Genomic DNA, 11,256 nt, shown 5'->3' on the forward strand with positions numbered 1-11,256 from the left:
AACTCCACCCGGAGGTGTTTGCCCAGCTGACTCAGCTATGGGGCACTCCAGAATTGGATCTGATGGCGTCCCGTGAGAATGCCAAACTTCCTCTTTACGGGTCCAGGTCCCGGGATCCCCAGGCGGTGTTGATAGATGCTCTAGCAGCGCCTTGGTCCTTCAATCTGGCCTATGTGTTTCCACCGTTTCCTCTCCTTCCTCATCTGGTTGCCAGAATCAAGCAGGAGAGGGCGTCTGTGATTCTAATAGCGCCTGCGTGGCCACGCAGGACTTGGTATGCAGACCTAGTGGACATGTCATCCGTTCCATCATGGTCTCTGCCAATGAGGCAGGACCTTCTAATCTAAGGTCCGTTCAAGCATCCAAATCTAATTTCTCTGCGTCTGCTTGGAGATTGAACGCTTAATTCTATCAAAGCGTGGGTTCTCTGAGTCAGTTATAGATACTCTGATTCAGGCTAGAAAGCCTGTCACCAGGAAAATCTACCATAAGATATGGCGGAAATATCTTTGTTGGTGTGAATCCAATGGTTACTCATGGAGTAAGAGTAGGATTCCCAGGATATTGTCCTTTCTCCAAGAAGGATTGGAGAAAGGACTGTCAGCTAGTTCCTTAAAAGGACATATATCTGCTTTGTCTATCCTGTTACACAAGCGTCTGGCAGAGGTACCAGACGTTCAATCGTTTGCTCAGGCTTTAGTCAGACTCAAGCCTGTCTTTAAACCTGTGGCTCCGCCATGGAGTTTGAATCTAGTTCTTTCAGTTCTTCAAGGGGTTCCGTTTGAACCTTTACATTCCATAGACATTAAGTTGTTGTCTTGGAAAGTTTTGTTTTTGGTAGCTATCTCTTCTGCTCGAAGAGTCTCAGAATTATCTGCCTTACATTGTGAGTCACCTTACCTGGTGTTCCACGCAGATAAGGTAGTTTTGCGTACCAAGCCTGGTTTTCTTCCTAAAGTTGCTTCTAACAAGAATATTAACCAGGAAATAGTTGTTCCTTCTCTGTGTCCTAATCCATCTTCGAAGAAGGAACGTCTTTTACACAATCTTGATGTAGTTCGTGCTTTAAAGTTCTATTTACAAGCAACTAAGGATTTCAGACAAACATCTTCCTTGTTTGTTATCTATTCTGGTAAGAGGAGAGGTCAGAAAGCGACTGCTACCTCTCTTTCCTTTTGGCTGAAAAGCATCATCTGTTTGGCCTGTGAGACTGCTGGCCAGCAGCCTCCTGAAAGAATTACTGCTCATTCTACCAGAGCAGTGGCTTCCACATGGGCTTTCAAAAATGAGGCTTCTGTTGAACAGATTTGTAAGGCAGCGACTTGGTCTTCACTGCATACTTTTGCCAAATTTTACAAATTCTATACTTTTTCTTCTTCGGAGGCTATTTTTGGGAGAAAGGTTTTGCAAGCAGTGGTGCCTTCCGTTTAGGTTACCTGACTTGTTCCCTCCCTTCATCCGTGTCCTAAAGCTTTGGTATTGGTATCCCACAAGTAAAGGATGAATCCGTGGACTGGATACACCTTGCAAGAGAAAACAGAATTTATGCTTACCTGATAAATTACTTTCTCTTGCGGTGTATCCAGTCCACGGCCCGCCCTGGCTTCTAAGTCAGGTAAAAAAATGTTTTTGTTTAAACTACAGTCACCACTGCACTTTCTCCTTTTTCTTCCTAACCTTCGGTCGAATGACTAGGGGGTGGAGCTAGAGGGGGAGCTATATGGACAGCTCTGCTGTGTGCTCTCTTTGCCACTTCCTGTAGGGAATGAGAATATCCCACAAGTAAAGGATGAATCCGTGGACTGGATACACCGCAAGAGAAAGTAATTTATCAGGTAAGCATAAATTCTGTTTTTGTCAATATTTAAACAACTAATGAAACTTTTAAAAATAAATTTACATGTTATTCACAGACTAATCTTTCTCCAACATAGGTGTGTCCGGTCCACGGCGTCATCCTTACTTGTGGGATATTCTCTTCCCCAACAGGAAATGGCAAAGAGCCCAGCAAAGCTGGTCACATGATCCCTCCTAGGCTCCGCCTTCCCCAGTCATTCTCTTTGCCGTTGCACAGGCAACATCTCCACGGAGATGGCTTAGAGTTTTTTGGTGTTTAAATGTAGTTTTTATTCTTCAATCAAGGGATGAGCTTCCGCAGACCAGAGTGGGTCATTGTTACGACCGACGCCAGTCTGGTGGGCTGGGGCGCGGTCTGGGAACCCCTGAAAGCTCAGGGTCTTTGGTCTCGGGAAGAATCTCTTCTCCCGATAAATATTCTGGAACTGAGAGCGATATTCAATGCTCTCAAGGCTTGGCCTCAGCTAGCAAAGGCCAAATTCATACGGTTTCAATCAGACAACATGACGACTGTTGCGTATATCAACCATCGGGGGGAACAAGGAGTTCCCTGGCGATGGAAGAAGTGACCAAAATAATTCAATGGGCGGAGACTCACTTCTGCCACTTGTCTGCAATCCACATCCCAGGAGTGGAAAATTGGGAAGCGGATTTTCTGAGTCGTCAGACATTTCATCCGGGGGAGTGGGAACTCCATCCGGAAATCTTTGCCCAAATAATTCAATTGTGGGGCATTCCAGACATGGATCTGATGGCGTCTCGTCAGAACTTCAAGGTTCCTTGCTACGGGTCCAGATCCAGGGATCCCAAGGCGACTCTAGTGGATGCACTAGTAGCACCTTGGAGCTTCAACCTAGCTTATGTGTTCCCACCGTTTCCTCTCATTCCCAGGCTGGTAGCCAGGATCAAACAGGAGAGGGTATCGGTGATCTTGATAGCTCCTGCGTGGCCACGCAGGACTTGGTATGCAGATCTGGTGAATATGTCATCGGCTCCACCATGGAAGCTACCTTTGAGACAGGACCTTCTTGTTCAAGGTCCGTTCGAACATCCGAATCTGGCCTCACTCCAACTGACTGCTTGGAGATTGAACGCTTGATTTTATCAAAGCGAGGGTTCTCAGATTCTGTCATTGATACTCTTGTTCAGGCCAGAGAGCCTGTAACTAGAAAAATCTACCATAAAATATGGAAAAGATATATCTGTTGGTGTGAATCTAAAGGATTCCCATGGAACAAGATAAAAATTCCTAAGATTCTATCCTTTCTTCAAGAAGGTTTGGAGAAAGGATTATCTGCAAGTTCTTTGAAGGGACAGATTTCTGCTTTATCTGTTTTACTTCACAAAAAGCTGGCGGCTGTGCCAGATGTTCAAGCTTTTGTTCAGGCTCTGGTTAGAATCAAGCCTGTTTACAAACCTTTGACTCCTCCTTGGAGTCTCAATTTAGTTCTTTCAGTTCTTCAGGGGGTTCCGTTTGAACCCCTACATTCCGTTGATATCAAGTTATTATCTTGGAAAGTTTTGTTTTTGGTTGCAATTTCTTCTGCTAGAAGAGTTTCAGAGTTATCTGCTCTGCAGTGTTCTCCTCCTTAGATGGGGGTGGAGGTGAGCGCCAAAAAAGGCTGAGGTAGGGAATGGGGACACCTGTTAGACTGATAGAGCGGTGTCCACAATGTAGGTTCTCTTGTTGACGTTGGTGGAATCGATGTACAAATAGTATAATAACTATAAATTAGTTGTAAACTTTAAGAATGTATATCAATGTTTAATCCACACAAAAATGTTAAAATATCTCAGATCTACTTAAAAACATACACAGTCCTAAAAATAGAAATAAAAATAACACTCATATAAAATCATGGATCCATGTTACAATAAAATAAATGCAAAAAATGGGAATGCACAATAAAAACCTTTTTGCAATAATTGATCTTATAGACCAAGTATCCTAATTAGGCCACGTGTCCTAATTGGAGTAGTTTATTTAGAAACAGTCCAGATGGTGGTAAATGTTCTTATGGTTATATTTGTCCAATTAAATCACAATATGGCAAAAAAAAAAAATAAAAAAAAAAATTGTGTCTCTGTCCGTGACCAATTCTGAAATAATTCCAAAGCAGTGTGTGTCCTGTGCCTGAAATGGTGAGAAAATGGAAAATCCAAAAATGTGTGATCACTTAATGTGAAAAAAAGGGGAAAAAAATGTAGAAAAAATGTAGAAAAAATGTAGAAAAATGTAGAAAAAATGTGTAACCTTGCAAAAAATGTGAGAATCCTCCAGTTTATGTGGCAAAAAGTGAGTATTCAAGGTGATTAAAAAAGTGTCCAATGTGATATAGTGATTTCTGTGCAATGAAGTTGTAGCTCAGTATGATCCAATCAAAAACCAAATAACATTGTGCAAAAACCTGTAAAGAAAGATATACCCACTTAACAGTTTGTATATATTATAGTATTGTTTGTTTTCTTTACAGGTTTTTGCACAATGTTATTTGGTTTTTGATTGGATCATACTGAGCTACAACTTCATTGCACAGAAATCACTATATCACATTGGACACTTTTTTAATCACCTTGAATACTCACTTTTTGCCACATAAACTGGAGGATTCTCACATTTTTTGCAAGGTTACACATTTTTTCTACATTTTTCTACATTTTTTCTACATTTTTTCTACATTTTTTCTACATTTTTTTCCCCTTTTTTTCACATTAAGTGATCACACATTTTTGGATTTTCCATTTTCTCACCATTTCAGGCACAGGACACACACTGCTTTGGAATTATTTCAGAATTGGTCACGGACAGAGACACTAATTTTTTTTGCCATATTGTGATTTAATTGGACAAATATAACCATAAGAACATTTACCACCATCTGGACTGTTTCTAAATAAACTACTCCAATTAGGACACGTGGCCTAATTAGGATACTTGGTCTATAAGATCAATTATTGCAAAAAGGTTTTTATTGTGCATTCCCATTTTTTGCATTTATTTTATTGTAACATGGATCCATGATTTTATATGATTGTTATTTTTATTTCTATTTTTAGGACTGTGTATGTTTTTAAGTAGATCTGAGATATTTTAACATTTTTGTGTGGATTAAACATTGATATACATTCTTAAAGTTTACAACTAATTTATAGTTATTATACTATTTGTACATCGATTCCACCAACGTCAACAAGAGAACCTACATTGTGGACACCGCTCTATCAGTCTAACAGGTGTCCCCATTCCCTACCTCAGCCTTTTTTGGCGCTCACCTCCACCCCCATCTATTTTCTACTTTCATATTGGGTACACTAGGGACCCGCTGAGGAGAGCCAGAGGTATTTCATATCCCCTTTCCCTTCTGTTATCTGCGCAGGATATACACTTTTATCGTTTAACTATTCTCCTCCTTATCTGGTGTTCCATGCAGATAAGGTGGTTTTGCGTACTAAACCTGGTTTTCTTCCGAAAGTTGTTTCTAACAAAAATATTAACCAGGAGATAGTCGTGCCTTCTTTGTGTCCGAATCCAGTTTCAAAGAAGGAACGTTTGTTGCACAATTTGGATGTAGTTCGTGCTCTAAAATTCTATTTAGAGGCTACAAAGGATTTCAGACAAACATCTTCCTTGTTTGTTGTTTATTCTGGTAAAAGGAGAGGTCAAAAAGCAACTTCTACCTCTCTCTCTTTTTGGCTTTAAAGCATCATCAGATTGGCTTATGAGACTGCCGGACGGCAGCCTCCTGAAAGAATCACAGCTCATTCCGCTAGGGCCGTGGCTTCCACATGGGCCTTCAAGAACGAGGCTTCTGTTGATCAGATATGTAAGGCAGCGACTTGGTCTTCACTGCACACTTTTACCAAATTTTACAAATTTGATACTTTTGCTTCTTCTGAGGCTATTTTTGGGAGAAAGGTTTTGCAAGCCGTGGTGCCTTCCATCTAGGTGACCTGATTTGCTCCCTCCCATCATCCGTGTCCTAAAGCTTTGGTATTGGTTCCCACAAGTAAGGATGACGCCGTGGACCGGACACACCTATGTTGGAGAAAACAGAATTTATGTTTACCTGATAAATTACTTTCTCCAACGGTGTGTCCGGTCCACGGCCCGCCCTGGTTTTTTAATCAGGTCTGATGATTTATTTTCTCTAACTACAGTCACCACGGTATCATATGATTTCTCCTATGCAAATATTCCTCCTTTACGTCGGTCGAATGACTGGGGAAGGCGGAGCCTAGGAGGGATCATGTGACCAGCTTTGCTGGGCTCTTTGCCATTTCCTGTTGGGGAAGAGAATATCCCACAAGTAAGGATGACGCCGTGGACCGGACACACCGTTGGAGAAAGTAATTTATCAGGTAAACATAAATTCTGTTTTTCTTTGAATGCATCATTCTATCTAGTTTTAGTGTTTAATGTCCCTTTAAAGGGATATTAATATAAAATATTTAATTGCATGTAGTTAAACAACTTTGCAAATACTTTCATTATTTATTTTGTGTCCTTTTCTTGAACTTTAATTCTGAATATTGTGGGCTTCCCAAATTCCTGTTAAAAGTGTAAGTGCAGACACAACTTTAATCCACTCAGTCATTGGTTGCAAACTCTAGTAAGCCATTTATAACAGTCTCTAATTGGCCTTAGCAGAAAAAGAAACCTGAGCTGGCTTTGGTGTGTATTTCTTTTGTCATACAAGCCACTGCTGACTCTCTGAGCAGGCATGGTGTTTGGGCCCTCACAGGATATGTGCGTATGCTTTAGAAAAACAGTAATCATTTTTATTAGAAGCATTTTGCTAATGGAAGAATATTGCAGAATTGCTTCTATTTGAAATTGAAATGCACCTATGCACATTTCATTTTTGACATTTTTAATTTTTTTTTTCCTGTTATTTGCATCTATGAAATAGCAATTTTAAAATATACTGCAATATTTTGCTTTGTAAAAAATATGTTCTTGTACTAAGGTTTTTTTAATGTTTATTATTATTAATAATTTCTTTCTTTTTAATATGCTTCCGAGACAAATGACTGATCATTAATAAATCAGCAGGAGTTCTGCTTATGAGCCAGTGAATGATCATTCATTAAACAGAGATAAAAGTCAAACTTAAAGGGACAACATTTTTATTGTTTAAAAAGATATCCCTTTATTACCCATTCTCCAGTTTTGCTTAACCAACACAGTTATATTAATATACTTTTTACCTCTGTGATTACCTTGTATCTAAGCCTCTGCTGACTGCCTCCTTATCTCAGTTCTATTTACAGACTATTTGTTCAGACTCATAAATAACTCCAAGGGAGTGAGTACATTGTTATCTAAATGGCACAAATGAACGAGCAGTGTCTTGCTGTGTAAAACCGTAAAAATGCCCTGAGATAAAGTTGGCCTGCAGGGGATTAGAAACAGGCAGAGATTGAGATGTTTAAAGGTTATAAAGTATATTACTATAACAATGTTGGCTGTGCAAAGCTGGGGAAGGGGTAGTAAAGGCATTTTCTATCTTTTTTAAACAATAAAACTTTTGGAGTAGACTGTCCCTTTAAACTTTTCATGGTTTAGATAGAGCATGCAATTTTAATAGACCTTTCATTTTAAATATATTAACAACATTAATTTGGTCTTTTGATATCCTTTGTTTTAAATCATACCTAGATAGATTCACTACTGGCATGTAGCTGGTGATTGGTGACTACACTCATATGACCCTTGTCATTGGCTCATCAGGTGTGTTCAGTTAACTACCAATAATGCACTGCTTTTCTTGAGCTAAGTATATGACTTTAAAGGGACATTAAACACAGTTTTTTTATTTTATTATTAAGATAGAGAATGCAATTAAAAAAAAAATTAAATGTACTTTACTGTTAAGCAGATATCTAGATAGATATTGTGCAAGGAAAATGTTTTATTAGATATTTTCTGTACGTTTAATTATTACAGTTTTCTGGCTACATCAAATACTTCATTATCATGCTGCTGTCATTAGAGCTTAATTAAAATGCTCTGTTTGTTTGTACAAATGTTTCTGCACTAATTGGATGAAGAATTACTTACCTGAAAAGAAGCATGTGGTGGTAGAAAAAGAAGGTTGTCAAACAAAAATCACTATGTTTGAGAGGGTGAAGATAAGGACTATGTCAACTGCAAAGTTAATTAAAAAATGTAAATTCTATGATTCAGATAAAGTATGCCGTTTTTAAAAAAGTTTCCAGGTTGGTTCTGTTATCCAATTTGCTTTGTTCTTTTAATATCCTTTGTTGAAAAGCATAAATAGGTAAGCTCAGGAGCAACAATGCACTACTGGCATCTAGCTGCTGATTGGTGACTGCACACACAACAACGCACCTTCAACAAAAATACCAAGAGACTGAAGCAAATTTGATACTAGAAAGATAATCTTATCTTCCTATACAATAACTTACCTGCCATGTCTAAACATTTTTAAAACAAATGTATATCTTGTACGCTGCTGTAGTGCTGTTGTTTTTCAAAAGCCAAAATCCACCTACCACTGGCCTTATTTAGAGTATCCAATGTGGGCTTGAGTTTGCAGACAAAGCTAGCCAGGTCACTGTCTTAGTATAAAGTGCATTGTTTTGCAGTTGTTCTCTACTAAAGTTATGTAAAGATATGTAGCAGGGTTTGCTTTGTCAAGTCAGCATGGTGTATTTTCAGTTCTGATAATTACAAAGTCCACAGTGTTCAGAGCTAAATACCATGAATATGAGGCAAAATAAATGATGTTGGTATATTACAAAGTTGTTTAAATATACATAACTGTTTTTTAAATGTATATAAATTGTGAGTTTTTCATATCTTCCATATGTAAGGTTGATGTATGCACTCCTAGTTTCAGAACCTTGACCCTGCTACATTATTCACTGTAATTGTGTGATTATTACACAAGCTCATTTATATGTCTTTAACTGGCCACAGCAGATGATAAACTTACTCAAGAGGCTTTACAAAGAGTATGTATCCCATGTCCCGCAAATGTATTTATTTTTTTAATTATTTTTGCATACATAAACTCTTCCATGCTTATATGCTGATCTATAATATGCATATATATAAAAAATGAGTTTGATGTTAATTACATTTTCTTTAAAAGGCTATGAATTGGGATTTAATTAATCCCCCTTTCCATACCGCTCCACTGGGCCGTGCTCTCAGCAAACTACCTCCTGATATGGAATTAAGCTGTTTGCTTGGGCATTTGCCAATGTATGTTCAGAGTGCGTTTCTTTAGTTCTTGCTGTGCAAGCTGATGATTTTGTGCGTGACATCACTGGCATAATGAGAATGCACTAGGAAATTGTAAAAAGCAAACATGTGGCTTAATCCTGCATCAGAAGTAAGCAAAAAGACAAATAATGACATTTCATGACTTTTTATCTTGAGCATATTTTTTTCAAACAGATGTATGAATTTGTAGAACTCTTTCTATTTAGTAAACATTCTAAACATAACTTTTAGATGTCGTCGAGCTAAAACTCGTTGCTGAATTTGTTGCGTCTGAAGTCTTTGAATTTGAGAGTTAAAGGGACACTTAACACCTGCCTGCTAAAATCCTTAATTCTTGCTCCTTCTAATCTATCAAAATCAAGTTAGCATGAATGTCTATGCCAACTTGTCATCTTACCCCAAATTGTTCAAAAAAAGTGTTTTCAATAACAATGGTTTACCTGTGCTCTTTGTGTGTATGCATGCCGCCATATTGTGACGTGCGTTACACACAGGTACACCAGTCACATGACACGCACGCATATTGTTCTATTATGTATTTGCTTCAGTGCTTAGAGGAATCACATCTGCAGCACACACTCACTGTGATGCATTCAGCAGCACATATGATTCTTGCAGAGCATGTGCTGCAGTGTTTGTAGAGATATTGTTTCAAATGTGACTAATAGTAATACATATTTTCAACATAAGTAATACATAAGTTAGTAATGCAGGCTTCAGGAACAAGAATTAAAAGTAGCAAGCTCTGGGGAGGAAGGGGGAGATCAGCCCGGAAATAAAGGATAAGCCTTGCATAAGAAAATACAAGCTCCGGTTATTTCAAATGGTTGTCAAGCACTCCTGACCCTGCAGTGCATAATACTGCACTGGGAGATCCTTACCCTTCCAGTCCGAAAGTTAGATTACTCCTTGGGCTCAAAGCGTAACTCCTACTGCTGGCTAAAGGATTGACATGCTCCCCAGTATGTAGTTTCCAGACGCTGGTAACAGGCTGCAGTTGTGGAGTTTGCAAACGCTCCCTGGCAGTGACAGACTAGGTTGCCTTTTGTTAGCCAGCAGTAGGAGTTACGCTTTGAGCCCAAGGAGTAATCTAACTTTCGGGCTGGAAGGGTAAGGATCTCCGAGTGCAGTATTATGCACTGCAGGGTCAGGAGTGCTTGGCAACCATTTGAAATAACCGGAGCTTGTATTTTCTTATGCAAGGCTTATCCTTTATTTCCGGGCTGATCTCCCCCTTCCTCCCCAGAGCTTGCTACTTTTAATTCTTGTTCCTGAAGCCTGCATTACTAACTTATGTATTACTTATGTTGAAAATACGTATTACTATTAGTCACATTTGAAACAATATCTCTACAAACACTGCAGCACATGCTCTGCAAGAATCACATGTGCTGCTGCTGAATGCATCACAGTGCGTGTGCTGCAGATGTGATTCCTCTAAGCACTGTGTAACGCACGTCACAATATGGCGGCATGCATACACACAAAGAGCACAGGTAAACCATTGTTATTGAAAACACTTTTTTTGAACAATTTAGGGTAAGATGACAAGTTGGCATAGACATTCATGCTAACTTGATTTTGATAGATTAGAAGGAGCAAGATTTAAGGATTTTAAGCATGTGTTTAGTGTCCCTTTAAATGGACATTCTAGCACAAAATGTATTTGTTTCAGTTATTGCATTAATAACCATAGACAACTGTTTAACTCCCACAAAGTCTTGCAGCTCACTTGCAGGATACAGCTGGTGATTATTGGGGCTGTGCAACTATAGCTTCTGATTGGCTGACCATCTCTTATAGTTATCTATTGTCTCTAATTTAAAAAAAAATTGCCTGTGTTCTATCAGATTCTGCTCCTTTGTCAGAATCTGCTTCTTCTTACTACGCATGCTCTGTATGATGTAATCGCACTCCACATATGTTAAAAAGGAATGTGTGGAATGCGATTATGTTAATGAGGAACATGTGCAGTCAGAGGGAGCAGATTCTGACTTGGAAGCTGTAGTGTTGGATTTTGCTGCTCAAACAAATGCGCACATGCGCTGTTAGATCGCTTGTCACAGTCAGGAGGAAAAAGGCAACAATTACAGCTTGTCCTGTGTGTGTGTGTGTGTGTGTGTGTGTGTGTGTGTATATATATATAT

General features: G+C 38.9%; 1 protein-coding gene across 3 annotated transcripts in view; it reads left to right on the forward strand.

The window, feature by feature from the left end:
* MAP4K3 (mitogen-activated protein kinase kinase kinase kinase 3) overlaps positions 1–11,256 on the forward strand; it is a 788,683-nt gene that overhangs the window by 88,248 nt on the left and 689,179 nt on the right. The gene's annotated exons all lie outside the window — the stretch shown is intronic.

Source organism: Bombina bombina, chromosome 4 (genome assembly GCF_027579735.1).
Source record: "Bombina bombina isolate aBomBom1 chromosome 4, aBomBom1.pri, whole genome shotgun sequence".
NCBI lineage: Eukaryota > Metazoa > Chordata > Amphibia > Anura > Bombinatoridae > Bombina > Bombina bombina.